The following is a 27,320-nucleotide window of genomic DNA, read 5'->3' as shown; positions in this document are numbered from 1 at the left end:
TCTATCCCAGACAGTAGGAGGGAAAATCATCTATGCATCCTCCTGTCTGAGCCAAGACCTTCACATGTGGATTTTTTAAGCATTGTCTACCATGAAAATTACTCACCCAACACTGCCAGGTACCAACCGAAAAGACTATGGATATCATCTATTCAACAATACCAGTCCATTTGGAAAATAAGGTTAGATTATCCATACTGAGAACCCACTTGAAATTTCTGTGGAAACACTTTTAAATTTTCTTATATACCTTTTTGAAGACAAATGCCTTACGGTTACAACAATCATGGCATACAAGGCAGCATTAACTGAACCCTTGCTTAATGGATTGGGGATTGACTGGCATAGAAATTGTCACTTCCTTTCTCCGGTCTTTTGCACTACAAAGACCTGCTCCTGAAAGGCTCCAATTACTTGGTCCTTGAACAAGGTGCTTAGACTTTTGTCAACCCCTCAATTCAGCGGACTTTATACAGCCACAACTCACATGCTGCAAAAGGCAATCTTCTTGATTGCTCTAGCATCAAGAGCTCATATTAAGTGAACTGGGCTCTCTTAGATGGGGACAATACATCACGCAAACAGCTGACCATCAGTTATTATTGTCCCCTGGCCCATCATTGTTAGCCAAGAGTGAGAATCCTTTAAGAAGGAAACCTATTTTGATATGAAAACTCAAGTTAGCAGACAAGATGTTATGCCAAGTTCAAGCACTTAAGGTTTACCTAGAGGCCATGGCAAACATCCTAAAGGGTCCTATTTTCCTACACCCTAGCACAAACAAACCACTCTCTCTACAAGGGCTGAGAATAATTTTAGTGTCCCTCATTAAAAAGGTAAATCCACACTCCTTTCCTAGGTCACATGATATTGGGAAAGTAAGTACATCATTGGCCTTCTTCAGAAATGTCTCTTTCAAAGAAGTCTCCAACATAAAGGGTGATCATTAGAGACAGTATTCTTAAAACATTATTGCCATGAGCTTGAACAAATTCAATTATACTGTGTATCAGTAGGTGATATGGTTAGTCCTGATCCCATAGGCGCTACAGCAGAAAACCAGGGGTCTTCCTAACTGGTGGGCATACTATTTATCGCTGGGGGAAGGTGTGACAAAATTGCAACTAGACCCAGCATGCTTAAGTAAGTCACTGTAGAACTTCACCCTAAAACATAAGTTTGTGTCTAGTTTCACGTTCTTTGTTACCCAAACCTGAGGGGTATTTGGAATAAAGAATGGGGCTGGAAACCTGTGGCTTGATCTGGGACCAGAAATGTTTTTTCTTTGGGTTGCTGGGATTTAAATTTGAGAGCTTTAGCCATTTCGTCACCTGTCAATTTCTTTGTAAAGCACCTTGAAGATGAAACACACGACTACACCATAAAAAACAGGTTTGACGTAGGAAAAACATATTTTGGTAGTCACTGTTGAGTCCTCAAAACCCTCCCACTTCCCTGATGAAAAGGCATGAGATTTGGGCAAGGGATCATCCTGCATTGACCAACAGAAAGTAACGGCTTCCTGGTCTTGTGCTGGTCCATTTGTTGACAATATGGTGGACTGTGCATGTGCGACAATCACTTTTTGATGTTGGAAAACTTTCAGATTTGCTGAAGATAAGGGAAAGTGCCCTCTTATCTTCGAGTCCATTACATACTCATCATGTGTTATAATGTTTATCATTACAACACAACACCTGACCAAAAGACCAACTAAAAGAGAATTCTTTGATATTAGTATGGTCACCATGGAGCTCTGACAGACCCATGGAAGGACTCAACAGCATCTACCAAAAATAGCTATTTCCTGTGTCAAAACCTGTTTTTTCTTACATCTACTTGGGGTTAGATTCTTGGAAGAATATTGTTAAAGTTGGTATTGTAAAGACGTCAGACGTCTCTTCATTTTGCCTCAATCACATTCATGCATCACACTTATTAACATGTCAAGAACCTCATGTAAATATTCATATGTGGAATTCCTGGCCTTTCTGCTGATATATATTTTATCATTGTGTGTATGTTTTGTCTCTTAAAATTGCCATTTGTTTGACTGTCAACAAACACAAATTGCTCAGAGTGCGGGTCACGGCAATCAGAGGTCGGGCACTACATTTCCGTCCACACTCTGCCATGCATACTTGAGCCCAGGTGAATAAATAAGGTAATACCCAGTTCGACTTTTTTGTCATCATAACTGGTGACCCGAGGAGTGACAGTAAACACAGCGGTTTTGGCTTCGCCATTAACAGGCTCACTACGGCCACTTTACCTTCAGAGAGCCTTTAATGGAACCACACAGCGACAAAAGTCTAGGCCTCTGAAAGCTCCTTCCTCAGAGAACACCCACGCCACTAACGGACTAATTACGGCGTACCCTCCAGGTTTGTTCTGGCCTGCTCAAACGGTTTGGCCTCACCATATACGATTCATGTCGACCGTACTCAGAAGCCATTAACGGAACTGCATGGCATATAGTTTTGACTTCTGACGAGCCCCAAACACCATTAACGGACTACACACAGCACGTATTTCGCATTTTAGAGTGAGGAAAAAATGTCAGACACTGAGGTAGAAAGTCACTCCAAGGGCGCACAGATCCTCTTGCATCCCCCTCTCGCCTTCAAAGGCAACAATAAGCCAGGCGATAAAACTCCCTCTGTTCTCACTACAAAACACCGCATCCTGGTTTCTGCAGGCAGATGTCCATTTCCGAGTGGCGAAAATTACAGACGAGGAGACCAAGGCAGACGTAACCATGACAATGCTACTGGAGGAGGTCTTCAACAAAAGCACCCCACGGTTGGACTCGCAGCTGGGCAAAGTCAAGTACAGAGACCTGCGACATAAGCTCATCAACACATACTCCGTGCCCGTCCCAGAGGGAGCCCAATGCACCCTCAACCTGATGACCCAGCCCCTGGGGAACGCATCACCCAGGGACACCTGGGACGAACTACGAGGTCTCCTGATGCTGCCAGGCATCAGCGCGGACGGTCGTAGTAAGGAGATCAGCTTGTCGTGAGAAATATTCCTGTGGCACCTTCCTCAGGAGGTGAGGGGGCAAATCACGGATGTGGACGCCCTTTCAATGGACAAATTGGTGAACATCGCACACAAACTGCATGAGGCCACCAAGGCCTCCAAACACGCCGCAACACCCGCAACCTGTAACCAGGTAACAGAAGAAGCCGTGGCAGAGGACACGAACGCGGTATACAGGAATAAGGCTTCGTCGCAGCGGCAGAGGACGTGGACAAACCCAGCCTGGTGTACTTCCATCAGAGGTTCAGAAGCACCGCCAGAAATTGCAGAGCACCCTGTTCTTTCACAAAAAACAAGAAAGGCGGCCACAAATAACAGTAGTGGGTGCAGACCTTAAGGAGGCCCGGCCAGTAGGATTCTTCATCCACAACGCCATATAAAAACAACAGATGCTGGTAGACACTGAGGCTATACAATCGGTGTTTCCGCCATCGAGGGAGGGCCGCGACCGCATGTCCAGCACTGCAACCGCACTGGTGGCCGCAAATGGAAGCCCATCCGCTGCTACGGAACTTTGACCCACAGAATATCCATCCTGGGCCGTAAATATGATTGGCCCTTCATCATCGCGGACATGAAGTTTCCTCTCCTAGGGGATGATTTCCTCACACACCACAGACTTCTTGTAGACGTCGGCCGAAAACGCCTGCTGGATACCAGAACCTGCCGCTCCTGACTGCTCTCCACCAGGCTGGAGATGCCCGCCATCTCTTCGAACAGATACAGTGTCCTCCTCCACGAGTTCCCAGACGTCTTCAAGCCAGAGCTGCATCAGTTGCCGGGAGCCCAGGCCAAGCACGGCATCCATCACCATATCACCACGACAGGTCTGCCAACACACACCAAATTCTGCCGCTTGCCACCCAAAAAACTCCAAGACGCTAAATGAGCCTTCGCTGAGATGGAACGGATGGGAATCTGCAGGAAGGCATCGAATCCGTGGGCGTCTCCCCTCCACATGGTAAGGAAACCAGACAGCTCCTGGAGGCCCTGTGGGGACTATCATCGGCTGAACCTGATAACAACACCGGGCCACTATCCCTTGCCAAACATGCAGGACCTAACAGGCGCCCTGCATGGGGCCAAAATATTTACAAAAATGGATTTGCTAAAGTCTTATTTGCAGGTACCAGTGCACCTCAACGACATTCCGAAGACAGCCATCATCACGCCATTCAAGACATACACCTTCTCCTACTCCACCTTTGGCCTCAGGAATGCCGGGGCCACATTCCAAAGCCTTATGGACACCATCTTGGGGAACCTACCTTTCTGCGTTTACGTAGATGACATCCTGATCTTCTCCAGGTCCCTGGAGGAACACCTGCGCCACCTCCGGGCTGTGCTGAAGTGCTTGCAGGAGAACGGTTTGGTTGTCAGGTTCGACAAGTGTACCTTCAGAGCAGAACAGATAGACTTCCTGGGCCACGAGATCTCTCCGGCAGGTGTCCATCCTAGGGCCTCCAAAGTGGATGCAGTGAAGAAGTTTCCAACACCAAAATCCATCAAGTCCCTGCAGGAGTCCTCGGCATGGTCAACTACTACCGTCGCTTCGTACCAGACATCACCTGCATCATGTATCCCCTAACCGGAGTACTGAAGGGGAAGCCAAAAGCTCTGACGTGGGCAGCTCCGCAGCAGCAGGCATTTGAACAGACAAAGGCAGCCCTCGCCAGAGCCACCACCTTAACACATCAAGACCCCACCGCCCCCGAGACTTACCACCGACGCCAGCAATATCGCTTGCGGAGCCGTGCTGGAGCAGGTAGTAGGCGGTTCCCCCCGCCCTCTGGCCTTCTTCAGCCACAAGTTAAGCCACTGGAGACCCGCTACAGTGCATCCGACAGGGAGCTGCTGGCAATCTACCAAGCTGTGTGGCACTTCAAGAACCTCTCGGACGGCAGTCCTTTCACCATCCTGACAGACCACAAGCCATTGGTGCATGCATTCACGAGGGCGGGAGATGCATGGTCGGCAAGACAGCAGCAACACCTGACCTAGTTCAGCTGCACCATTAGCTACATACCCAGCAAGAAGAACCCCTGGGGGCGACGCCCTATCAGGAGTTGAGATAAATTCAGCCCACCTGGCCATAGACTACAAGGACCTGGCAAAGGAACAAGATGCTGACCTGGAAACAGCAGCCTACCACGTGGCATGCACTGTACTGAGGTGGGATGACGTGCCAATAGGTGGGTCCAGTTCAACACTTCTCTGCAACACCAGCACTGGCCACCCGCGCCCCCTGATACCCACGTCAAGGAGAAAGTAGACGTTCGACATCATCCATGGGCTGCCCCATCCACCAGGACAAACAACAGTGTGCCTAATGACAGAAAAGTTCGTGTGTCACGGGATCAGGAAGGATGTTCGAGAGTGGGCGAAGAACTGCATACCGTGCCTGCCAGACAAGTAAAATCACCTGACACATGGAATCAGGCATCGGAGATTTCCCTCAACCACATCGGCATTTCGGGCACATCCATGTAGACGTTGTAGGGCCTCTGCTGCAATCAGGGGGCGCCAGATACCTCCTGACGGTCATAGACCATTCCACAAAATGGTTGGAAGCAACCCCAATGACGGAAGCATTAACGAGCGCCTGCACAGAAGCCCTCCTGTCAAGTTGGATAAGCCATTTCGGTGTGCCTGACAACATAACTACAGACAGAAGCCCGCCATTCTTATCGGAGCTCTGGGTCTCCCTGGCATACCTGATGGGGACAACTCTCCACAGTACAACGGCATACAGCCCTGCTTCCAATGACATGGTGGAAAGGACCCACCGTTCATTGAAGGCAGCTCTGATGGCACGGTGCACCGGAGACAATTGGAAGGCGCAGGTCACCTGGGTCCTGCTGGGTCTCCGCACTGCACCAAGGGCAAACGGCGATGAATCTCCTGCAGAGAAAGTCTACGGCGAAACACTGTCTGTACAGGGAGAGTTCTTCCCCACGGAGCCGTACGTTGCAGATATACCCCTTTCAAGGCTGAGGGAAACAGCAAGGAGGTTCGTGCCCTGTCGAAAGGCTTTCGAAGACAGGACCCACACCTACAGCCCAAAAGGCCTGGATTCCTGCACGCATGTCTTCATCAGGATCGATGCCCACGGCCAACCCTTGACCAGAACATACAGAGGCCCATACCGTGTCATCAGTAGGGCATCCAAGGTTTACCTCGTCAACATCCACAGGCAGGAAGACTGGGTTTCTGTCGACAGGCTAAAGCCAGCCTTCCTGATGGACACAGAACTTGGGAGAACTTGGGAGGATTTGTCGTTTGCATTTAGTTTTCTCTTTGTCTTTTGCATTTAGTTTTCTCTTTGGACAGTCATGGCGCCACCTGCATGTAAACAAACCGTGTGTTCGCTGTTCCCGCTTCATTTCAGTCTAATAAAAATCTACCGACGATAACACAAGTGTCTCAATCAGCCCCTTCCTGGAACTCTGTTAATAAGTGAAACTAATCCTAGAGGATCTAGAAATTAGTAAGGTCAACAGGTTATGGGCCCAGAACACATTGGGATTGATTGAAAAGTGTGATATCGTCTAGATATAAGAAAGTGCTAGCCTAAGCTTCCTTGAGACTGTTCCATCAACAAGTAAGAAGATGGCCGATTATGAAGAAAGGGAAGAGACCTCCAAGAAGATTCTTCTACAGTGTGACGGGGCTAACTATTACCCGTGGTCGAAGAGGATCGAAGCAAGACTGATTGACAAGAACTGTTGGAATGCCATTGACCCTGGGTTTGCGTATCACATTCACGATAATGAGAATGAAGAAGAGGACTTGGCAGAGCTCAACCAAGAACAAGCCAGAGTCAATCGCCGAGCTCAGGGAGTCATTATCGAGGCGCTGCACAGCTCCACTCTCTACAATGTTGGTGAGTTTAAATTTGCAAAGAAAGTGTGGGACACACTCAAGGAAATGTATGGTGAATTTGGGATTATTCACACCATGTTGTTTTTCAAGGAAATGGCTAGGTTGGATAAAGTGCCATCAATGCCAATGGCAGATTACATTTCCAAGATGCATGAGTTGATTCAGAAGGTGAGAATGGGCGGCATTCCAATAAGTGACACTTGCTTTGCTGCTTTCTTGCTACTTGGGCTACCACTCAAGGAGTATGATGCTTTGTAAGATCCTTCGAGGGTGATCTGGATAGGCTCACATCAAGAAATGTGAAGAGCAAACTTGTGATGGAAGAAAGGCGACTATCATTGCACAACAGAGTGACATCAAGAAAAGAAGAACCTGTGGCATTGAAAGCAACGGCTAAACAGCATTATAAGCAGAAGCAGAATCAGCAGCCTCAGAAGCAGGACACCTCTGGTGACAGTAAAATGAAGTGTTACACCTGTAAGGAGCCTGGACACAAGGCGAGGGAATGCCCAATCTGGAAGAAGTTCAAGGAGGAACGCATGAAGAAAGGGGATGCCAAGGCCTCTGTAGCTGAATTTGAAGAAATAGAAGCAGTACTTCTATGTGCCGAAGTGGATGCACATGCCTACATGTCAAAATCATCGGTGGGAAAGTGGTTTCTGGACTCAGGTGCATCAGATCATATGTGCTGTGACATTAAGAAGTTCAAGAACATCGACCTGCAACGCAAGGGATCTGTGAAAATAGGTGATGGACATAGACTTTCAGTGGAAGGGATTGGGGTAATCGTGATTCAAGCCAAATGCAAGATTGTGCTTCAGGAAGTGATGTATGTCCCTAACCTATACTGCAGTCTGGTGTCTGTACAACAGATCACTGCCAAGGGTGCTTCTGTATTGTTCGTGGGCAACCTAACAAAGGCATCTAAGGGTGGCATTGAACTTTTCGTTGCTAGGAAAGAGGGGACGATGTACATTATGAATCTGGATTGGCCTAGTAAAGATAATGAGGGAACTACTGTGGCATTGCCTGCTCAGGTATCGATGCAGACCTGGCATCAAAGAATGGGTCATCTCAACTATGACGCTTTGAAGAAAATTCCAGTTCTGGCTAACTTAAAGAAAGAAGAATGTGGAAAATGTGAAGCATGCATTGAGGGGAAGATGACAAGGCTGCCTTTTCCTGCAAGTACATCAAGAGCATCTAAACCTTTGGTGTTAGTGCACACCGATGTTATGGGACCTTTTAATACCCCTTCATTTGGTGGGTCCATTTATGCTATTGTGTTCACAGATGATTACTCCAGGTATCTGACTGTAATGCCAATGAAGTCTAAGGATGAAGCATTGTCTAGACTCATTCAGTACAAGACCAGGATGGAGAATCTCACGGACCACACCCTAAAGAAAATTAGATCTGACTTCGGAGGAGAATACTCTGGCAAAGAGCAGTTGGACAACTATCTGGCTGCAAACGGAATAGTGCATGAAAGGAGTGTGCCTTACTGTAAACAGCAGAACGGGAGAGCGGAACGACAAAATCGGGTACTTATGGAAATGGTGAGGACCATGTTATCTGAAGCTGGAGCTGACAAGAGACTGTGGGCTGAAGCTATGTCAACTGCTGCCTACAACCGGAACAGGGCACCGAGCAGTGCCATCGATTATAAGATACCTCTGGAACTGGCAACAGGAAAGGAACTCACAAGCAGTGATTATGAACGCATGAGACCCTTCGGATGCAGAGCTCAGGCCATGAGAGAAGTCAGAAGCAAGCTTGATGGCAAGACTGTTGAGTGTGTCATGCTCGGTTATCAGGAGGATACAAAGGATGGATACAGGCTTTGGAAACACAGAAACAGGAAGGGTAATAATCAGAAGGGACGTTGTATTCCATGAAGAGGTTTTCCCATGGAAGAAGAAAGAAGATTCCAGTGATCGGGGAAGCAGAAGATGGACAATCTACAACTCTCGAGTGAGTCAGACTCGAGGAGGAAACAGAGGAAAACAGGAGCAGAAGGGAGACGGTCTGGACAAGGAAGGCAGTGAAGATGACGGGCATGGAGACGTAAACAATGAACAGATTCCTGCCTTTGAAGAAATTCCAGTACTGCCTGAAGATGAAGAAGCTGAAGTCCAAGAAGAAGTCCCAGTCCTGCGGCGGTCCGCGAGAGTGCCTAAACCAAAGAAATGTCAGTGCCAAGAATGTCAAGACGACCCTGAGTGTTTAGTGGTCAAGCCAGATGAAGAGACCACTATCACTGAACCAAAGAGTGCCAAAGAGGCCCTAGCTAGTCCCCAAGCAGAAAGATGGAAATATGCTATGGGAGAAGAGATTAAGAAACTGACTGAGATGAATACATGGGAGATTGTACCAAGGCCACCAACCAGAGTCATTGGGTCAACATGGAAGTTCAAACTGAAGACTGATGCTAGTGGCAGACCTACAAAGTACAAAGCCAGGTTGGTTGCACAGGGATTTGCCCAGAGATATGGCTTTGACTACATGGAAACCTACTCGCCTGTAATCAAGAGAAAACCATCCGGTTGATGCTCGCTGTGGGAGTGGAGAAGGAACTGATGTGTGAGCATGTCGACGTAATATCTGCCTACATCAATAGCGATATCAAGGAAGAAGTATACTTGGAGCAACCCGAGGGTTTTGATGTTGACAAGAGTAGGATGGTGTGCAAGCTGAGGAAGTGCCTTTCAGGATTGAAACAATCAGGACAAGAATGGTACCATAAGATCAAGAAAATCTTTATAGACATGAAGTTCAACCCCTCAGTTGGTGACCTTTGCCTATTCTATCATCAAGAAAGGAAATTGTTTGTTGGACTATATGTGGATGACATTGCTGTGTGGGGAAAGAAAGAAGATATTGATTGGTTTAAGAAAGAGTTGAGCCAACAAGTTGAAATACGAGAGCTGGGTGAAATATATGATTTCTTATCACTGAGGATATTGCGAAAGGACGAGCATACCATAAGCATCGACCAGTGTGCTTATATAGATCAGATATTGGAGCAGCACGGGTTATCTGAATGCAGAGGAAAACACAGTCCTCTCAGTGCAAATGTATTCTCTATCAACGATGAACCAGACGCAGATGCCGATAGTCATGAATATAGAAGAGCCATAGGAATGTTGCTGTACGTTGCAAACGGGACAAGACCTGACTTGAGTTTCGCTGTCAGTTATCTCAGTCAATTCTCGGCCAACCCAAAGAGAAAGCAGATGGCTGCAGTGAAATATCTGATAAAGTACCTAAAACACACCCGTGACTACTGCATAGTATTCAGGAAGAGTGGGAAGGAGGCATTGATTTTTTCTGATGCTGACTTTGCCAACAACAAGGTGGACAGAAAATCGTTCAGTGGACTGGTGGTGTGTGTTGCAGGAGGACCTGTGGAGTGGAGGTGCAAGAAGCAAACTGTGGTTGCCACATCCACACAACAGGCGGAGTACATTGCTATGGCTATCGCTACACAAGAAGCGCTATGGCTATGTGGTATTTTGGGGAGATCGACGCAAGTGATCTTTGCATGGTGCCATGCATCCTTGCTGATAATACAGCAGCAATCAAACTTGCAGAGAAGGACATTGTCAACGATAATTCCAAGGGCGTGGATGTGAAGTATCACTTCATAAAGGATGTGGTGAAGAAGGGGTTGGTAAAGTTGCAATATGTGGCATCTCATGACAATCTAGCTGACCTTCTAACCAAGGGTTTGACTGGGAGGAAGACACAGGAGTTATGTGCAAGAATTGGACTTATCATTCCTTAATGACAGTCAGAGCCATGCCAAAGTTTTAATTTGTCCTTCTGATAAATATTTTTTTGCAGCATAGTAATCCTTTGCCAAATGTGATCGTGACAGACGTAGTCACGTTTATCCTTTTGTATTCTTTGCAGCAACAGTGTCTATTCAGTTCTTATGTTACTTGCTGCTTGTTCATATTACTCAATTTTTTTGCCGCTGTGTTATTCTTTATCTGCAATTATTTTGTTTTTGGCTCATGTGCTAATCGTTGCATTTTTGCTGGTTTTGTGTCGTTGGCTATCCAATTCTTTTTGAAGTGTCAGTTCTTGTAAGGTTCACTGCATTGCAATAAAATCAAGGGGAAGTGTTAGCATATTATGATTTATATTGTTCGTGCTGTGTTAGTGGCATTGCAATCGTCGCTTGTGTCGATTTGTCTTTTGCATTTAGTTTTCTCTTTGGACAGTCATGGCGCCACCTGCATGTAAACAAACCGTGTGTTCGCTGTTCCCGCTTCATTTCAGTCTAATAAAAATCTACCGACGATAACACAAGTGTCTCAATCAGCCCCTTCCTGGAACTCTGTTAATAAGTGAAACTAATCCTAGAGGATCTAGAAATTAGTAAGGTCAACAGGATGAACCCATCGGCATCCTGAAACGTGGTCAAGGAAGTCCCAAGGGCTGCACTAAGGAAGTCATCCGCTCGGTAAAACCGCCAGGCGATTCAGCAGTTGAAGCCACCCCAAGTCCGCAGGTATCAAGAACTTGGGGCCGGCTCCCACTCCCAAAGAGGTTCCGTGATTGATTTTCAAGAAGTCTTCCAATCATTATTTCATAATAATTGTCTTGGGGGGGAGTACTTGTAAAGATGTCTGACGTCTCTTCATTTCACATCAATCATGTTCATGCATCACACTTATTAACATGTCAAGAACCTCATGTAAATATTCATATGTAGAATTTCCTGGCCTTTCCGCCAATATATATTTTATCATTGTATGTATGTTATGTCTGTTAAAATTGCCATTTGTTTGACTGTCAACAAACACAAATTGCTCAGAGTGTGGGCCACAGCATATCGGAGGTAGGGCACTACGTTTCCATCTGCACGCTGCCATGTATACCTGAGCCCAGGTGAATAAATCAGTTAATACCCGGTTCGACCTTTTTGTCCTCACAGTATCCTTTGGCAGCTGATAAAATTGCAAATATTCATCACCCTGAATCATAATGAGATCAACAGTTTTGGTTTCAATGATGATAGGCACCCTTCCGTCCATTTCCTCTGCTGCCTATCTACTTATCTGTCATACCAGTTATGTATAAAATCCCACTTCAGTCCTCGCTCAAACATTTAAGCCTACTAACTACAATACCATTAGGCAAAACTTAAGTGATTCTTACTTTCTCAGGCAGTCCAGAAATATCTTGAAAAAAAATATTACATAAAACTTCTCAAAAAACCATTATTAGCATTCTTTTAAGCAACATTGCAATTAATAAAAATTACATAAAACTTCTCAGAAAACAATTATTAGCATTCTTTCAAGCAACATTGCAATTAGTGAGTTCACTAACATTTTATCAATAAACACTGCTGCAAGCTAAACATATGTAATTAACATGCACTTGGTAATGCATCGAAGTTGTAAGGGAAAATTACAATTTTTACAATTTTCCTTTGAGACTGCAACAGAAAACGATGCTAAGGGGGAACTATACAAAATAAACTGATAATCTCATAAATTGTACTTTGTCAACACACCCCCTTAAGAAAATTTATCTCATAAATTTTTTCTCAATTTTGTCTGCTGAGATAATTTCCACCACCGTTGAGCTCTCCTAATACACTTTCCAATCTAAACTTGTAGGCTACAGTCAAGTTCAAAAGTCCGTCGACACTCTCTGGTCATAATTTTAAGGGTACATAGGTGGCGCTAGTCTCACCACCACCAGGCTGAACTTAGAATGGCCGTTCTTTGGTCTTCCCAGTTGAAATGGGTAGAGTAAGGAGCGGAGAAGCCTCGTTTGACATACGATAATCAAGATATTTTGTCCACTCCTTTATGAAAAATGCAATGATAATCGTTGCACACATTTCTAGTGCTTGGATAGATTCATAGGGTTGATATATACAGTAGATAGATGTAGTGCTTCAAACAGTATATAATCATATATATAATACTAACATAATGAAACGCTAATTTGGGATTAGGTAAAACAAGTGAAATGCAGATTTTCTTGCCGCATGTTAAATACGGCATCGTCTAGTAAACTCTGTTATACTTTAAACCTATTAATTTCTACTAAGATTTGTATTAGGAATGTAGTTTTGATCTTCTCCATGCTTGTCATTATTTTTATTATGGTAATTTCTAGCACTGTAGCAGTAGCAGCCCTATCAGTAGGAGTAGGAGCAGGAGAAGGAGGAGTTGGAGTTGTAACTGTAGTAGTAGTAGTAGTAGTATCTAGAAAGACCGATGCATGTAAAGAGAGTGAGAGAGAGAGAGAGAGTGGGGTAATTGTGTGTGCGTGTTCGGTATAATTTCTTGTCTGTGGAGTGAAGCACTGTGGCCAGACTTTTGCCTATTCAGCGTGGAATACGCCAAAGTCTGGTCACCGCCGAGTGAAGTGGTTGAATCACCTATTAGAAATAGTTTGTTTCTTTATTAGAATTGCGTTGCATAATTATATATATTTTCAATTTCAGACGTCTTATAGGGAAGCTAATTCATTCATATTTTGAAAGAACATTTGAAATAGTCAAAATTATATTTCATCCAACAATATCTACTCTTATAATTATATTTCACCTAACAATATCTTCTCTATGATTTTGATTTGATATGATTATGGGCAATTGTTATCACGCATTGCTCTTATCTACGATATTTATTTGTTTCAGAGAACATGGCAGAGCAAAGGGCAAATTCCACCGCGGTCATAACTGATCGTGCAAGAATTATTGCTTTATGGGAGTGCAATTTGCCTGTCAGTGTTATTGCACATAGAACTGGGCTCCATCGATCAACGGTTCATAAGTGGATCAAACGATGGCAAGAAGAAGGGTCAGTGCAAACCAGATCCTGCAGTGGACAGCCTAAAGTTACCACTCCTCAGCAAGACCAAGCCATCGTAGAAGCGTCACAGAGAAGTCCCTTTAAATCGGCCTTGAAGATAAGACGGGACCTTGGACTAATCTGCAGTCCACTTACAACGAGACGCCGCCTACAAGCAAATGGTATAATGTGTCGTGTCCCAGCATGGAAAGAAGCATTGAAACGCACCGCACGAGAACATCGGCTGGGATTTGCACTTCAGTATTCTGCAGAGGATGCTACATTTTGGCAAAATGTTATATTCACCGATGAAAACTTGTTTCTCGTCAGTGAAAGCAGGGGGAAAGGATCTGCTGGAGGGTCCGCAACACAAGGTATAGCAAACAAAACATCAATGAAAGAGCAAAAAGTGGTAGAGTAAGCACTGCTATGTGGGGGTGGGTGTGGGCTTTTGGACCTGGTGAGCTCTTACAGATCGAAGGCCGACTAACAAGCAAAAAATACATCGGCATCCTTGAATCGCTATTACGGACTGTGCGAACTATGGCTATTCTAGCTCCCCAAACTATTAAGGTTGTGCAGGACAGGAGCCCAATCCACACCAGCCACAGGGTAAGAGAATGGGCCCAGTTAAAACCAGAGATTGAATTCTTGGATTGGCCGACAAAAGGATGCAACATGAACCCCATTGAAAATCTGTGGGGTATCATGATTCAAGACGAGGATATTGGCCAAGAGCGCACCAAGGAAGCAATTGTAAGACATGCACAGGATGTATGGGAGAGTATCCGCTACCACCCCAACATCTGTCTGAATTTCGTCAATTCTATGCCAAAAAGACTTCATGAAGTTATTGAAGCTCATGGCGGATGGATCAAATATTGATGTTAATGGAAACAAATAAAAATAGTATATATTTTTTACTGTAGAACCACTTGGAGGATGGACCCAATATTGATATAGTTGAAAATAGATTAGAATTTTGTTCTTGCTGTTGAAGCTCTAGGAGGGCTGACCAAATATTGATGTTATTTGAGTATAAATAAATTTGAAATAGTTTTTCTATTTTTGGAAGCTATTGGAGGGTGGACGAAATATTGATGTTATTTGAAAATAAACAAATCAGAAATAGTAGCATTCTTCTTTGTTGAAGCTGTTGGAGGGTGGACCTAATACTGATGTTATTTGAATATGAATAAACTGAAAATAGTATTTGTTTTGCCGTTATTGTGTAGAGAATTTCTCCAAATATTTCCAAGTCCATTTGATGTATTTACAGTTACAGCAGTGATGTGAATAAGGGTCTATCCACACCGTCGTGCATATGCCCGACTAGCAAAACTGTTGCCATGTCAAAAATGGAGAATCAGGACGTCACATTCGAGGGAAAGACTTCGATGGATCTGGCAACACTTTCTTACCAGAGCCATCGAAGTTTTTCCCTTGAGTCCAATGTGATTCTCCGTTTTTGACATGGTAATTATTTTGCCCATCGGGCAAATGCACGACGGTGTGGATGGACCAAGTAGCCCATTCATTGAAACAATAGCAAATTAATATGAAATTGGAAAAAATACGGGATACAAATCACATCTCCATAAGATGAATTATTTTTCTTAATCACGCTTTCACAAGGGATTTAAATACTGGATCATATCTTCACATTTGTGAGACTGAAAAGATTTAAGTAATGAATAAGTGTTACCAGTGATGAATGCAGACCACTATGACAGAACTCGAAAGCATACAACCTAAAAAAGCATTCAAGCAAAACAACATAAATGATAATCACTTCACAAATGGATGTGATCATATGTTCTATAGAAACTATGATTTATACATTTAAATAGATTTCCTAATATGCATAAGAGCAAACTACCAAGTGTATTATGCATGACTGTTATGAAAGGAAGTTAAATGACAGGTGATTACTTAATACACCTACTGTATGTGCACTTCAATGTAGACAATTGTCTTCTTGACGATCTCTCTCTCTCTCTCTCTCTCTCTCTCTCTCTCTCTCTCTCTCTCTCTCTCTCTCTCTCTCTCTCTAGATAAACCTCATAAGTTATTTTGTCTATGTCAAATAATGAAGAGAATGGAGAAGATAAAAATCAAATTCGCGATACAAAGGATAGTATGGTTATGGTAAATAAATTCAAGTATAACAGAGTTGACTAGACGATGCCATATTTAGCATGCGGCAAGAAAATCTGAATTTCGCTTGTTTTACCTAATCCCAAATTACCGTTTCATTACTGTATGTTAGTATTATATATATGATTATATAGTGTTTGATGCACTACATCTATATACTGTATATATCAACCCTATGACTACCCAAACACTAGAAATGTGTGTAATGATTATCATTGCATTTGTCAAACAGGAGTGGAAAAAATATCATAATTATCGTATGTTAAACGAGGCTTCTCCTCCTCTCCTTACTCTACCCATTTCAACTGGGAAGACCAAAGAACGGCCACTCTAAGTTCAACCTGGTGGTGGCGAAATTAGCGCCATCTATGTAAACTTAAAATTATGACCAGAGAGTGTCGACGGACTTTTTGAATTTGACTGTACTTTTGGAATGCTATGGGCCACCTCAAGATCCCTGGATTTTCAATCTTGTTGAGTGTGTACAAGTAGCTCGTGGTTGGTGTATATCACAAAGTTCATCCCATACAGGTACAGACTGCAAAAATTATTGCTAGGCACCCCTTTTTGATGGTACAGTAGCTGCACTCATACTTCTTGAGTTTCGCAAGTGCATTACAAATGGAGGTGTCTCATCAACAAGCTCTCCTAGTAGTATGCTAACCAGTCCATCATTCAATGCATCTGTTCTCACAACAAAAGTCCCATTAAAGCCTGGTACTCGTAGTATCAGTGCTTTTCCTGAAGCCTGTTTCAGTCCGTCACATGCTTTTTGTTAAGATTACTTCCACTCCACTTTGTTTAGTTTTCCTCATCAGCCTGTTGAAAATTGCTGTTGATTTCAATAATTCAAACAATCTTCTTGCACTGGTGACAGTCACCAAAAACTACAAGTGCTGTCTTCTCCTTTAACACTTCTTCCATTTGGATCCGCCAAAATCCCTTGTTCAAGTCCACCTTGGTGGAAAATCTACTCTTGCAAAGTTCTACCATCATAGCCTTAAGACTGATCCATCCTTCTTCCTCACCATCACTACTGGCGAAGAGTATACAGAAACTGATCTTTCACTGATTCCTATGTCACATATATTTCCAACTCCCTGGATCAGTTCCCTAGTAACTCTAAGTGGCTGCTCTATTGTCACTTCAATGTAGTGTTCTCCCAGTGAAATCTTAACTGAGTTGCTGATTAAGATGCTTTGGTATTCCTCCAGTTACTGCAGCACCTGCTGCTGCTGCTGCTTGCTTAAGTCGCCACTAACAATGATATCTAGTGCACCTCTTCTTCCTTCTTTTGTTGAAGTTCCAACCACTAACCCTATGGAATTACTTTGTCTTCATTGGCTTCTTCCTTGATGATGGTCACACTCAGGCAGCTTTCTTCTCTGAAGACAGCAGCTGTTTCACCTACAGCTCTCTCCTCTTGTGGTAGCCACTTAGAATGTTTTTGTTGTGAGTCTTCATTCTTTGCAAACATCAGCCTTGCAGTCCACACGATTTACCAGCTCATCAGCTTTGTAAGGCTCTCCACTGTAATATCAGCTTGTCTTTTTCCATTGAAAGTAACACTAACATTTTTGTCCCACCTTGAACCAATAGTTTCTGTTCCTCTATAACAGTGATGCTTCTGGCATCCTTGTGTTGCACAAAGGCTCTCTTTGGCTAGTCAACATGTCTCTTCCAGGTGATTCCTCAACTCCAGCCCATATGGATAGGTGCTGCACACTTCACATTTGCAGTGTCCAATCCATAATTCCTTGATAATCTGCATCTGTCCTCTCACAGTTCTTCCATAAAGTAGCTCAAACAGTGAAAATCTGGTGCTCAATTATGGTATGTACCTCTTGATATGCAAACAGGATAGTTGGTAAATACCAGTCCCAGTCCTTCAGTCCCTCCTGGCACCTCTTCTTCAACATAAGATCTTAGCACATCATTTATCCTTCTGCACTATCCATTGCATTTTGGATTATACAATTGTAGACAGCTGCTTAAGGATCAGCAGATGGCTCGCCTTCATCATCATGGAAGTAAACTGGGTACCTCAATGACTGGGCTTCTCCCTAGGGAATTCTACCATGCTGAAAACTTCAAGTAGTCCCTCTACCCCCCGGTCAGTTTCTATTTGAGTAAGTGTCACTGTTTCTAGGTATCTTGTAACAAAATCTGCCACCATCCAGATGTACTTGTTTCCCTTCTCCCAAGCTGGTGGTATATGTCCAATTAGGTCTACAGCTATTCTCTTGAATGGCTCACCATCAATGGCATATTTCCAATGTATCCTGCTGGTAAAGCTCATCACTGTCTACTGGCTACTGTCACAAGACCTGTAAAACCTGGTGATGTCTGCAACCACTCTAGTCCAATGAAAACAACTAGTTATATAGTCAAGCCTTCTTAGCTTTAAGACGACCACCAATAATCGACTCATGGACCAGCTTCAGCACTTTAGCACAATATACCTTTGGCAGTAGGATTTACCGCACTGCTCGAGGCACCTTTCCCTGGAAAACACATGAAAATGTCATTTATTACCTTAAACTGCTAAGTTTCTTCACTCTTTGTCCTGTATTCTGCATCAGGTTGGCTCTCACCCACTACTTGGCTAGACCAGGATCCTATTGTTGGGATTCTTTCAGCTACTCTGCTCCTACATCTGGGATGCTAGAAGCCACTGCCAGTGACGTGATGGTAGGTTCCTCCCACCGGACTTGGGCTCTGGTCACAACTACTGCTGTCTCACTACTAACTTTCTCCAAATCCATCACACATCACTTTCCTCTCGTTAGTTCCTTTGGTTGCTCGATCTGCAGCTTTCTTAACCATCTCAGACTCAGCTTTAATCATTGGGGTTTTTATGCTTGGACTATTTCCAAGAACAAGTTCATAAACAGGGTTATCTAGGTACACAGCAAGTACATCTCAGTCAGATGTACCCATTTCATATGAGCCATTTGGTGCTCAGTTACCAAAGTATTACGCAAAACTGCTCTTGCACAACTTCTATCTCATAGTACAGTTACCTCTCCTTGCCTACACACCTTTCAGTAACTGGCATATTATGGTGCCTCTTCCAATGTTCCACAGATCGGCATACTCTTGACACAACAGATAGTTCAGCCCTATCAGCCAGATTCAGTTTGCCATCTTCGATGTAGTCTTCTTGCTGGGTTCATCATGTTCCATCCTCACAAATCATCATAGCAGCCACCTGACTTTTTCTTCTACCTCCATAACACTGGCTTCCTTTTCCTTAGACATCTCATAGTCCTTAACTCTTTCAAGCATTGTTCTTAGTTAAATGTCCTGGTGTGTGACACATGAAGCATCTACCTTTATTGTTTGCCAGTATGCCTTCATTCAGCGATCTTGAAGTCCTGGGGTCTCTGCTTAACACCACTAGATTTCTTCACTGGCTTCTGGCTTTCCACTAAGCTTAGTCCATGAGCCTCCAAGTACTGCTCTGCAAGCTTCACCATCTCTTGGTACTCTTTCCCTGAGGAACAGTACCGTTTCAGTTGTTCACATGCTGAAAAAACTGTTTTCTGATGAGTAAATCTGGTAAATCATCAAACACTTTGCTGCCTTCAGCCATTCCAATCCATCAATTTAAATATCTCTGTATCCTAACTATACACTAATATGCAGTCCCACCCTGTTCTGGACAGTACATGTCATTTGAATCTATGGATTCTTCTATTTTACTTCCTGCTCTATTTGAGTTTGTACAATTACAGTCCCCTATCGGGTTGTGACCATTAAAATCACCTACTATTAATATAGGTTCCTTGGCAATTCTTTAAGTTTATCAGTGTCGTAATTTTTATTAGGTTGGTTGTGTAAATTACAGATTATATAATTATCGTTTTTTATTCGGATTTTAATACCTGATATTCGCATGTCAGCAATGGTTACAGGTACTTTGTCATAAACTACTTTATGTACATACATGGCTGTACTTAAATTTCCTTCTTCCTCTCATGATGAAGCTGCTAAGGTGTATTTATCTATTGCTGACACAGTTTTGTTGACATGTTGCAAACATAATATCACTGGTCCATATTCTTTTAGCAATCGTTGTACTTCCCCTAGGTGTATTCTGGTATGTAGATCATTTACGTTCCATTGGATTTTTTAGATAATTTACTCACGACATTTGCTTGTTTTTATTTATAATATATTAAGTGTGCAATGCACAAGCAACCTTTTTCATGGGTGCGCAAATCAGTGGTTTCTTTTTTTTAAATATTCATAAACTGTCTTATAATGTTTATTAAACCATCTCTTATTATGATTTTGTTATTATCGCGCAATGCAATGAAACAATCATTACATCCACGTGTTATCATGTTTATTTCTTTTTTCATTTGCTCTTGTACCAATTACTGGAGATGGAGTAATCTCTTCTCCCTTCACATAATCATTATTATCTATGGTATGGATCTCTTCTACTTCTTTAGTGTTTTGGATGTCTGCTTCCATCGGTTTTGCTATTGTTTTAGGAGATAAAGGTATAATCCTAACTTGTTTTTCTTTTTTCTTTCTTTATACCCTTTGTCTTTGATTTAACCGATGTTTTTCTCTAATAATAGTTGGTTTCTTCCCTTTGGGTGGCGTTCTCTCCAAAGGTCTTTTTTATCTTTAAATTCCAGTCCATCACAACCTTCCTCTACTACTTCTGTGGTAGTATCTCCTTGAGCTATTTGCACTGATATCTCAAATGGATTGAATAAAATATTATCCATATCATTTGCACCTGTTTCATGATTCTTTACGATTTTAGTTTTTCCCCAAAAGTATTAATATCGTCTTGAGATTTATTTTTCTGTGCTCCGTTACTATCTGTATGCGTTTTTCTTTCATTTCTGGTTCTTGTTATTGAAGAATATGTATGTTTCTTAGATGATCTTGAATCCCTCTCACTTTTAATTCTAATTTAGCTTCTTTTATAGACATACCAGTTCTTCCTTGTAATATTTTTAACTCTGTAAGGTATATATAATACATACATTCTTTGGACCTTGCATGATGGTCTTGCCCCAGTTTATACACTTTGGTTCACTGCACTTCCATTGTGTGGCATGTTCATCTGATCCAAAATATGCGCACACAGGTTCGTTTCTACAATATTTCTTTGCATGCCCATATTTACTACAATTTTGACATTGTAATGGCTTCGGGACATATGGTCTTATTTCTGTTTTTGCCCAATATTTTTATTTTTTGAGGTAAATCTTGACTTTCGAATTTTATTTTGGCAATTTTTAACATTTGCCTATTTCTTTGCTTACTCGGTATATCGCTGTATACAGTATACCTCACAATCTTTGACTCTGGGATATCTTTTTTAAGAGAATCCAAGAGAATATCTTTTTTTAAGAGAGTCCGGGAGAATACTCTTTTCAGTTGGTTCGTCGCTGTTCTCAGGGTGCACAATGGTACCCTGAATGCTATTCATAGTGTCATGTTTTTCAGTTTTACATTTATATTATCTATTGTTGGTACAGATATACTGTATAGTCCTCAGACTGACTCTTTGTTGTGGCTTCTACAAGCCACGTATGTTCTCTTATCTGTCTAAATGACATTTCTGCCGTTGAAAGTCTGTTTAACAGTGTAAGGTTTAGAGGTTTTTTTAGAACAATCATTTGCAGGTTGTTCCCTTGTTGTGGGTGTTGTCTCCTTATCCAGTGGTGTTTGTTTTTTTTTTTTTTTTTTGTAGGTGTGAAGTTAACATCTGTCACCTTCATGTTGACTGCGGCAGTCAGGTTTGGTATGACAGCAAGTCAGGTCTCAGCAGCATAGCAGCATGGAGTCCTTATTTTTGCAGCAGGTATCATTTTACCTGTTGGCTGTGGTAACAGAGGATGGTTGGATGACTAAATCATATTCATCTGGGGAATTGGTTCCTGTTTGACAGAAGATATGCTGTCTTGACGTTTCTGTCATGATCATCTGTTATGTTGGACTGTTTGCAGTCACTGGCTGCTGCGATGATTTCATGGAGTTCGTCTGAGTATTTTCATCCTCTTCAACAGCTGGGTCTGTCTCGACGTCTCGGCGGAGATAGTCTGTTTTTTTTATTGTGCTACCCTGAGTTAATAGTGTGTTATTTTATGCTGCTTGTTGATTGTTATTTATGCTGCTCTATTTGTTATACCGCTTTGGTATTATTTATGCTGCTTACGTGTTATTTATGCAGCTTGATTATTGTTATGTTGTATGCTGTGCTTCCACATTATTGTTTATGCTGCCTGTTTTTTTTATTTGTGATGTAACTGTTTGGTTTATTTGTGATGTTGCTAAAGTGTTTGTTGATTTGTACTTTATTGTTGACTTGAGTTAAAGTAATGATTATTATGTTTGTTCATTGTTATTGGTGGGTTTTGTCAAGTAACTCTGTTTTAGCTACATTTGCCTTTGATTCTTTCGACTGACTGTTTATTGTTTAATTCACCATAAGCAATGTTTATGTGATTTGTTTAATGCCAAACCTCGACTCATTTGTACATAATGTATATAACATATTATAATAAATTAGTTTTAAGGTGCTTCAGTGGTTTTGTTACGCTCCTTCCTCCGTGGTTTGTCATGACTGCTGCCAGTCAGTCCAGTCCCATTCTTTTGTTTTAATTTTTGAAACCTGTGGAACCATGGCTGGTTCATTATAACGGTGACCTTCCCAGGATTGGCTCTGGTTTGGCTGGCGGGGTTTTGGCAGCTTTGGGGAAGAGTGTGTAAAAAAAATTTTGTGCAATTTTTCTTCCTGCTGGGTAAGGAGGTGTAAGGTATAGAGATTGTATTTTTTAGAACAATCATTTGCAGGTTGTTCCCTCGTTGTGGGTGTTATCTCCTTACCTGGTGGTGTTTGATTTTTTTGTACGTGTGAAGTTAACGTCTGTTGCCTTCATGTTGACTGCGGCAGTTGGGTTTGGTATGGCAGGGAGTCAGGTCTTAGCAGCATAGCAGCCAGGAGTCCTTATTTTTGCAGCAGGTATCATTTTACCTGTCGGCTGAGGTAGCAGAGGATGGTTGGATGACTAAATCATAGTCATCTATGGAATTGGTTCCTGTATAACAGCAGATTTGGTGTCTCGACGTTTCTGCCGTGATCATCTGCAATATTGGATGTGTTCCTGTCTGTTTGCAGCCACTGGCTGCTTCGATGATTTCATGGAGTTTGTCTGAGTATTTTCATCCTCTTTGACAGCTGGGTCTGTCTCGACATCTCTACGGAGATAGTCTGTTTTTTTTATTGTGCTACCCTGAGTTAATAGAATGTGTTATTTTATGCTGCTTGTTGATTGTTATTTATGCTGCTCTATTTGTTATACCGCTTTGGTATTATTTATGCAGCGTGATTGTTGTTAATTATGTTGTAAGCTGTGCTTCCGTATTATTGTTTATGCTGCCTGTTTTTTATTTGTGATGCAACTGTTTGGTTATTTGTGATGTAGGTAAAGTGTTTGTTGATTTGTACTTTATTGTTGACTTGAGTTAAAGTAATGATTACTGTGTTTGTTCATTGTTATTGGTGGTTTTCGTCAAGTAGCTCAGTTTTAGCTACATTTGCTTTTGACTCTTTTGACTGACTGTTTATTGTTTAATTCACCATAACATAATGTTATAATTTATTATAATAAATTAGTTTTAAGGTGCTTCAATGGTTTTGTTATGCTCCTTCCTCCGTGGTTTGTCATGACTGCTACCAGTCAGTCCAGTCCCATTCTTTTGCTTTGATTTTTGGAACCTGTGGAACCATGGCTGGTTCATTACAATAGGTAGTTTTCTAACTTTAGTGGTGAAATTTTCCATTCTGTTTCTAAGGTTAGAAACCTTGACCAACTTCCACTCCCAAAGAGGGACTTGAAGTGAGTCAAGGTTGGATCAAGACGATATTTACTTTTTTCAGGTTTGCTCTGTACACGAGCATAGGATTCCAGTGTAATTACACTAAGGCTTTTTTTTTAGATTTTTCTAAACAAAGGTTGTCAGAGGAGGTTCCAGTGGTCATCAAGTGTGCTGAATTGGTACCATCAAAGGACCTAGGTGTACTCAAATCTTTATAATTACTATTCATAAAGATTAAAGTATAAAAAAAATGTTACCTGAAAACCTTAAAAAGATATCATCATCTTTTCACGGAGTTTATTCTTCCACCAATGGCACAAGTGAGAACCAACTCCCAAATGTCCGTGCCCCTACCCTATCCCAAAGGGGATGGCACAACATGATTAGAGTGGCCCAAGCTTAAGCCAAACCCAATTGCGAGGACTGATTACCAGAATACAATCATCCCCACCCTAATCATATTATGGGCAAACTGGATAGAATGCCGAGAGTCCTATCTCCAGAACAAGACTCCCTGGGAATCCGTGGTCCAGCCCTAAAGAGTAGTTCTGCCTTTGAGCTATCAATCTGAGATCTCTCAGGTCTGAACATTATCAGGCAGTCGATGGTCCTACCATAAATTCCCACTATTTAGCTTTGGACATAAACCCATTCCGAGCTATGATATCTTTTCCTGTTTATTAGGTCCAATAAGTTTTAGCAAAAGCTGAAAATTCCACAAAACTTAATCCAAAGAAATATATAATGATATATGAGACTCCCAGACCCAAACCTGGGAACAAATTCCTGGGGTTCAAGAGGCCCCTCACCACATCAAGGTGGTCTCAAGTTGAGGGAGGGAGTTTTAGTTCTTATCTTTTATGATAGTAGTTCAGTTATAATTGTAATTTTCCAAAGTAAAGTGCAGGGAAATATTAAAAAAAACATGTGTACCTCACATAAATGTACTGCATCTCCCCATCTCGGTAAATCTGGTAAATATTTTACAATAAATATATTCAGAATCTGTAACTGATTTTAGTTCTTATCTGTTAAGATATTGTGTGAGCTGTAATTATAATTTTGCAAAATAAAATAAAAAAAATTATTAGAAAAAACATGTATAACTTGGTAAAATTAGCATATTTTTACAAGTGTCTTGGAAAGGAGGCCCCGCACAAGGTTGTAAATACAGTGGATCCGTGCCTATTCGCAGTTCCGGATTCTTGGCTTCACCTATATGCCGATTTCTTTGTGGAAACATACTTACACATTATTTGTGGACAATTCGCCTATTCGCAGTATTTTTCATAGAGAAATATTCACAGATTACTGTATTTTCATATAATTTTTCTGACTAAATCCACTTTTTTGCGATAAAACTATTAAAATATTCAGGTATAAGCATTTTTTGAGAGTTTTTTGGTGTTTTGAACTATCAAAATAGGCAGTTATAAGCGTTTTAGAGGGGTTTTAAGTATTCGCGGATTTGAGCTATTAGCGGGGGTTAGTGGTACGCATCCCACGCGAATACTGGGGGTTGACTGTATTCACTTTCAACTTCATGTGGAAGGTAAAGAAAAACTTTTAGAATTTTTTTTTTACACCATGTGCATTTGCATACCTTCCTATTTCCATTAATGTCTTTGTTTTATTAAAGTGGCCAACCTAAGCGTTTACCCAGCCTGGGGGTGTGCTTCATATATATTTACCCCACCCTGTAAGGGTTAAAGACTAAGTTATGTTTACATCAGTTAAATAATTAAAAATGCCAGGATGATCACTTTTTTATACATATTCCAATGATAATAGATCAACATAATAATATTATACATTATACATATATATATATATATATATATATATATATATATATATATATATATATATATATATATATATATATATATATATATATATATATATATATATATATATATATGGCTGTTTTCTCGCAACCTCACCCATTTTTATATTTGCAAAGTAATTGAGAAAGAAATAAAAATTAATGTCCCTCATTAATTACTAGAACTGATGTTTCAACTCACCCCTTCATAAACTCTCTCTTCCATTCCCCAAAATGGCTAAGCCTAACTCCCTCTCTCTCTCTCTGTTCAAAGTGACTGCTTTTTAGGCCTAATTCCAGGTACCCTTGCATCTAGCACGGCAAGGGAGGAGCCAAAAGAGAAAGTTGGCCCCCCCCCCAACTCTGAACCTTCCACGTGGGTTCCTGCTGCCATGCAGTCGACATATAGAAAATCTGACGAAAATTGACCCTTGCGTCATCTATGTGGGACGCCACAGCGTAATCCCCGAAGGTTATAAATAGAGACTGCAAGAGAAATCAACAGAGAGAACGCTTAGAACATGACCCGAGGACAGACCTTCCTTGCCTGTCCTTTTGAACCACGTGTTTCAACCCTGGGGCTCGAATCAACCAGTGTATTTTGTAGTGGCATTATAATTCCCTCCATCACCAGTGCCCTATTGAACAAGGACATTGTCATCTTGACTGAGGTAATGTCTAACGTTTCTTTTATTTTTCCATTGTGCCATCACCTTTAGTAATTTGTGTGGGAGCATTCAGTGTTAACATAAGTATGCATTAAGGTTGAACTGAGATATTTGGCACCATCTGTGCATTCCTCAGTTTTCCTTTGAGAGTCTTACTATTATTGCAAGTAATTGTCTTGCATATATTTGCAGATAGGCTTCGACTGTGGACTCTCTCGGCCAATCCATGTGCAGTTCCCTTTTCCACTGCGATTTTCCCTGTTACGGAGATATCATCAGCGTAGAATATTTATTCTGCATAGGATTCATTATTTTAGCAGGCCCTTGTTATTACCTGCCCAGTAATTCGTCATTTTTCTGATATGTGTTGTTATGTAAATATAACTAGTTAAGAGAACCCTTGAGTTTACGTAATTCCCCCACATGAAGAAGGCCCTAAGCCATAGATTTCCTTTGTTTTATCTATGAATTGTCCTAATATTGAGTCAGATGTGTAATAAATAAAAAGGAACTCCCCTGCATTATCCATTGCCACTCAGAGTCAAGTAAGTATTCCTGGACATTCATAGCAATATATATATATATATATATATATATATATATATATATATATATATATATATATATATATATATATATATATATATATATATATATATATATATATATATATATATATATATATATATATATATATATATATATATATATATATATATATATATATAATATATATATATATATATATATATATATATATATATATATATATATATATATATATATATATATATATATATATATATATATATATATATATATATATATATATATATATATATATATATATATATGTATATATATATATATATATATATATATATATATATATATATATATATATATATATATATATATATATATATATATATATATATATATATATATATATATATATATATATATATATATATATATATACAATCATGAAGCTACAAATGTCGTTTAATATCAAATTCACACTACTTCGGGAATATCCCCGATGGGGAATTATCATGGAAGGGGAAT

The 27,320-nt window shown here is 41.2% G+C and overlaps 1 protein-coding gene across 1 annotated transcript in view; it reads right to left on the bottom strand.

The window, feature by feature from the left end:
* The window catches only part of LOC136836355 (uncharacterized), a 450,152-nt gene that overhangs the window by 341,098 nt on the left and 81,734 nt on the right, over window positions 1–27,320 (bottom strand). The window lies entirely within an intron of this gene.

This window comes from Macrobrachium rosenbergii, chromosome 56 (genome assembly GCF_040412425.1).
Source record: "Macrobrachium rosenbergii isolate ZJJX-2024 chromosome 56, ASM4041242v1, whole genome shotgun sequence".
Lineage (NCBI taxonomy): Eukaryota > Metazoa > Arthropoda > Malacostraca > Decapoda > Palaemonidae > Macrobrachium > Macrobrachium rosenbergii.
This window is presented reverse-complemented; position numbering and strand designations above follow the sequence as displayed.